General features: G+C 38.1%; 1 long non-coding RNA gene across 2 annotated transcripts in view; it reads left to right on the top strand.

Annotated features, from left to right (window-relative positions):
* LOC112982877 (uncharacterized) overlaps positions 1–4,284 on the top strand; it is a 33,312-nt gene extending 29,028 nt beyond the window's left edge. For both annotated transcript variants that reach the window (XR_010391905.1, XR_010391906.1), the window contains 3 exons: positions 2,061–2,173; positions 2,739–2,891; positions 3,006–4,284. This is a non-coding gene — a long non-coding RNA (uncharacterized LOC112982877). The remainder of the gene's footprint in view (positions 1–2,060; positions 2,174–2,738; positions 2,892–3,005) is intronic.
* The last annotated feature ends 1,716 nt before the right edge of the window (positions 4,285–6,000 follow it).

The raw sequence follows: 6,000 nt of genomic DNA on the forward strand, positions 1-6,000 counted from the left end.
TATGTAATTTTTTAAAAAAACAACCAAGGAAATTAGAATAAAATAAAGTACAGCAATTTAATAGTAAGTACAATATTCAAAAAAAAAAAAAGGGGGAGTAATCTTTCTATGATAAGTTTTAAAAGCATGGTTTTCTAAAGCATTGTTAACCTGAGGTTTTTCCTTCACATGCCATCTTGAAGGGCTTTTGCAGGCAAAATGCAAAATTGTACAAAAAAGGATTATTAGAAGCACTGGCACAAAATTCAGTATAGATCTTAAATCTGCAAAGAGTCACTGCTGGTACATTCTTAACATTACTAAGAAGACAGATTCTGTTACGCTGCAGATTTTCTTACCTGGTTAGAGCAGTTCCTTTGAAAAGGCAAGGATATTTTCTTTTGTCCTTACTGTTTTGTAAAACTGGACTTGCGGAATAGAATCTAAAACAAGTATAGTCCTCAAAGTCAAAGAAACCCACAGAAAAAAGCATGGATGTCTTTGGAAAGCAAGAAGTGAACTTGCAGACCTGATGCATCAGAGCAAGCCTGCAGAAATAGCCATGCTTAGAGCTCAGGAACGTTCCTGCACTAACAAAACTAGATTGTGAACCCTCTTGTCCTATGTGATAGTATAGGAATAGATTTTGATGCCTGTCTTCAGTCCTAAAAAATCTTGCAAGTGTGCTCAGTGCAGATTTCATGAGGGAACCTTCTAACAGCAAGCTAACGTACTCCACAGAAATTTCAAATAACAAAAGCAGCAAGTGACAATGCATCTTCTAGCACTACAGAGAAAGATGGGGTAACAAATGCAATGAAACAAGGGGATAAAAATAAATATATTAATTTGTTTAAAGTTTCTATAATAATAAACATCTTGATTTATTACAAAAGTTTTTTTTTAATCTTTAGCTTCACGTGCAGGATGTCTTTTAATTCCTCTAATGCTATGATTAAACATCTATGTTATGCTAGAGGTGGAGAGCCTGACAGACATCGTGGTGCATGGGTATAAATAATAATGAGGGATCTTGTGAAGTCATGGCACTTACATTGGTTTGAATAGTTTTAGCTTTAGTTGAAATCAAGATGACTCTCAAAATAGAAATGAAAAAATGGCCTATTTGCTACTTCCAGCAGTATATTATCACAATATTTGATATGAAATTGCTTAAATCATGTCTTAATTGATTAGGTGAGTTTTTCCTGAAACTAAGTCATTTTATCACTAAATTTTAAAGGCTCGCTTATCACTGTATATTTTAGAAAAAGTTGAGCCATTACAATGTTAGCATGAACTTTACTGGTGTCACTTGGTTATGTGTGCATCTCTGACTTAAGCCCAGTATCTTTGAAGCATAATTAAAAGCCTAAGAGAGAGGAGAGCAGTGGGTGCTATAATGCTCTAATAAAATTGCCAGCTGGTTCAGCCATGTGTGTAGTCTAGGGCAGTGTTTTTCAGCTGGTGGTCCATAAAATAGCGGCCTATAACATGTCAGAAGATGATCTTTAAAGTGATTGGGGGGGAAAAAAAATGTACACGCATTCCAGTGCATTTGAGCAAAACACAGTAAAATACTTTAACACTCTAGAAAAAAAAATCTGCTGTTAAGATCCCCAGAGCAGCTGATTCTCTGAAAGGTATTAGACTTCTTCTTTTGCCTGGATATAGTTGTATCTGTGACTTGGTAGTAACAAAAAGACAAATGTTGAACTCTCTAAGAGAAAAGATTTCTGTTCATGCAGAAAGAAGGTTATAAAGAGGTTTACCATATGTGGATGCCACTTGTATGAAAGGAATTCCTTCTAAATTGAAGATATTTGCATCTTTGACACCAGATATTACTTTTATTACAACTTTTAGGAAGTTCTTTTACAATATAAAAATGTAACAGATAGCTGTCTTAATTTACATATTTGCAGTAGCTAATTGCTATGTGCATTGATTCTTACGCACTCTGACAGAATCTGTGCTGACCAGTTTCATTGTGTAAAAGGTTGAGTCCTAATAACATCCTGACAGAGTCCATGTTGCAAGACTGATGAAGTCACTGTTTTTTTTTAATTTTATTTTACAAGATTTTCCTCTAAAGATCCTCTGCTAGAGCCCACTGATGTCTGTGGAAAAGTTATGATTCACTTGGAAGAGCTATAGATCAGCATATGAACAAGGATTTGCTTTTTCTCCTGGAGTAAGTATATGTTCAACCCCTGCATTCCTTTCTGTATGACACTGAAAGCTTCTGTCTTTTATTCCCATGTGATCACTTAATACTAATAAAAGGTGGCAGCTGTTTCTTGTGGGAGAAGGCAAATGGATTGACCTACAGCAGGTCACATTTATCTGCGATCATCTGAGAAGTGCTCCCATCTGAGGGAGAGGAGGCTAAAAGAGGAATAATGTAAAGTCATCTGTTCATTTACGAACCTTTTCCGTGTATTGCAGAAAGAACAATTGCCTTGTAAAATGTAATGCCTTACAGCTTGTGGCTGTCATCTAAATACAAAGATCTTAAATGACATTGCTGGTTAGAAAAGCAAATATGCTAAACACGAAGCTTAGAAAGGAAACTGCTCAACTTCGCTTGTTTATTTCTGCTGTAGGCAATGAATTGTTTTCTCGAAAGTTTCTGGGGCAAAGAGGCTAAGTTTTGGGAGGTTGTTTCCGGTTACTTGTTTAGGAAAACGGAAATGTGCTGCCTGTGGGCGGGTGATTTCTCAGACAATGAATATGCTGAATGTTACCTGTTTTACCAGCATCGGAAATACGGATCCATTTTAACGAATGCAAAACAAAGTGCAGCTTTGTACTCCCGGCTGTGGTGAAATGCCTTCACGGTAGTGGAGCTGTGGAACTTTATTACTGAAAGCAAAACGTATCTAACATCTGGTCTTGCAGTGGCTGCTCAGGTAAGGTAAACTCTTGTGTGGTTGGAAGACTCACTAATGCTCTGAAGTGGCTGACTGAAATGAAGAGCAAGAGCATCTTTTCTTATGCTGGCCTGTTGTTTCCCTTCTTGCCAGATCCATTTCGGGGTGGAAGGAAGGATCAGTCACTCCATGCATTGAGCAGGTTACTTCAAAGCTTGGACACGTGTTGAATGACAAAGGTGGAGCCAAGTCAGCCTGTGATGGTAGAACAAACGTTCTAAGTACGAACCGTGCTGCTTTGTTCTGTTCCAGGACCTCAGTCTGAACTACTTGAGTAGTTTTGAAATGGCAGATTTGAATTAATGAAGTTATGTTGCTAAAGTAAGAGTGGCTGGGGGAAGAAGAAAGGTTGCAATGAAATGCTGGCTGGAGACTAACTAGCCTTCACCAGAGGTAGTACCAGACCTTTGAATTTCTAGCGGGCATCATACAAACATAAATTTCCTCCTACATTGAGGCTACCAAAAGAGTAAAATATTAACATGTATTAGGGTGGCAAAATTTGGAACGCAGTTAGGAAACAGTAATGTAAACCACAGGAAAAAAAAATGTATCTGTATACACAGAGTGGTTTGTGGTATTAACCTTCTGTGGTTTATATTGCTGTTGTTTAAATATACTAGCCCCACTGCTTACCTTATGCTGTGTCTTGGAGGTCTTTTGGGGGAAGATAAATACAGCTCAGGAAAAGAAGCAGCATACGCTTAGAACCTGTGGTTAGGAAGGAGACAGGGATAAAGATTTCTCAGAGCTGTCTCCTAGACTAACTCTGAGTTGTCCGAAAGAGTAATGATTTCATGAATAAGGCAAAAGACAGAAGAAATCCAGAGTTTCTGCTGAGTTCTACTTGTACTCCTGGGCAGAACACTTTTTTTCCAATCTCTGTGTGCTGTTTAAATATTGCTCTAGTGATCAGATCACAGGGAAGTCTTTTACTAAGGATTTTTTCTCTTGAACAGCTCTAAGAACTAATAAATTCATAGATGATGTGACTTGGACAAAGCAATGGGATGTTGCATCTGCTCTGCTAGAAATAGTAAGAAATGTTTGGTCACTTACAGCACAAATACGTTATAGCCATTATTATGTACTCATAAGCTTGAGTAAACAACTGCTTGCTTGTTTTTCTGCTTGTCTATGGAAAAGCAAAAGTGTGTTATGTCCTGGTCCAGACAGCAGGAAAGGAAAAAGGCTTTTGGTTGCATAATTCTCTGGTCTTTTATCATTGGATGGATTAATTTAACCTTCTTTTCACAATATACCTCATGTGATTGATCCAGCTGATTGTTAAAGCCTACTGAAATGTATCTGTGATGGTACTGTTCTGACCTCTTGTTTCCTTCTCATTGTAATAAAGTACTTGCAATTCTAATATTTCATGCTTATGGCAAAACTAGTATAGAACAAAAGATAGCTTCCATCCAAAATGGTATCTGTCCTGTGAATCTTATCAGAAAAGAAAATGATATAAATTTAGTCTGATCCTACTGCTGCTCTCTGGGTGCTGATTTTGCAGCGAGAAGAGAACCTACTCCTATTCTGCATCAGGCCTACTTAAAATTGTAGTTTCTAATGACAGCTAGAATCGGGCTGTAGCTATGGAATTGCAGAACTGAGATCCAAGGTCCGAAAAGGACCTGCTAGGCTGAAGAAACTGGGCCATAGCCTGAGGCACATTGGTTCAGCCATAGTCCTGGGAAGATGACTTTCACCAGCCCAACTCTGGCATGATTACCTTCCTCTAGAACAGCAGAACCTGATCGGTATAAAAGTGGCATATGATGATATGCAAAACAAAGGCTGTATGTTTTGAGAAACAAGACCGACTGTGGACTTTACCCCTCCAAGAGTATAGTCCAGAATCCATGTCTTCTCTTCATCCTTCTGATAAGTTCTTGACACTGTCTCCTGTAGGTTAGGAAGGAAAAGAGAGATTATTGTTGTTATTGCTTGGCTGGGTGTGCTTAGATACCAGAGCAATGGAAGAGAGCATCCTTCCTTCACTGGGGCCCTGAGGTGTGCATCTGCTGTAGGTTCTGCTGACGTGATCCTTCATCATGGGTCACTGAAGGAAGAAATGGGCAGCTGAACCTTCTTGCGAGATCTCCGTGCCCCTGGCATGAGGCCCTTCTGTGCAAATAAGCTGTTGTTTTATTCGCAAGGTGTTCATGCTGTTGCTAGGAGACCAAATCTCTGCATGGAAAGAAAGGTTGTTTCCAGTTTTAAGATGACTTCTCTCATATGTTTAACTAGGAAATTAATGCTGATATACTGATGGGCATTCACCTGCTCCTGAATAGTAAATGGAAATTCTTAATGTATGAAATAGATTTCTAATATCACAATATAAGGGCATGAAACAAAGACATTAAAGGATTTAAACTTGTCTTTTTATATATATACACGTGTGTGTACATATACACACAGAGAGCACAGGCATATTCCAGGTATCATATGATAGAACCATTAGTGATTTTTCAACTTGAGGTAGAATTTACAGAAATCACTTGCAGAACTGTAACGCTCATCTTTGAATCAGTTCTCTTGCTACACTGATCCAGGAAGTATCTGATTCTTGAGACTTTATTTTTTAAACAATAATTTAATTTTTCTCCTTTGCCTTCTGCCCCAAATTCTTTTGAGGCCTCCTCATCTTCTGCCCTGATTATTCTTACCCTTCTCTTCTATTTTCTTTATATGTCTGTAGTGGCCTACTACAGTCCATTCAAAGCACAATTACCGAGATGAAATTTCTTGTTGTTATTTCCTGTGTGCTATTACTTCCATCTTCACATCCTTCAGTTTTTGTAGTGTAAGGTTAAATGTAATGTCCTCATCTCTTTAGCCTTTTTCAGCACTGATCCTTCATATTTTATGGGTTCTCATCATCTGCCTCATTTTTTGTCTCCATTGAGGTTAAAAAACAAGACAGCATTGATGTTCAATGCTTCTAACCCCCTCCCGCCCCCCAAAAGACATTACACTACTTGTACAACATGTGAAAATTTCTAAGAATAACAATACTTTGAACCTTTTGTGCAGAAGCTCAGAATATAGATATTGGCAGAAACTGTTGTATAACATCCTG

This window comes from Dromaius novaehollandiae, chromosome 16 (assembly GCF_036370855.1).
Source record: "Dromaius novaehollandiae isolate bDroNov1 chromosome 16, bDroNov1.hap1, whole genome shotgun sequence".
Lineage (NCBI taxonomy): Eukaryota > Metazoa > Chordata > Aves > Casuariiformes > Dromaiidae > Dromaius > Dromaius novaehollandiae.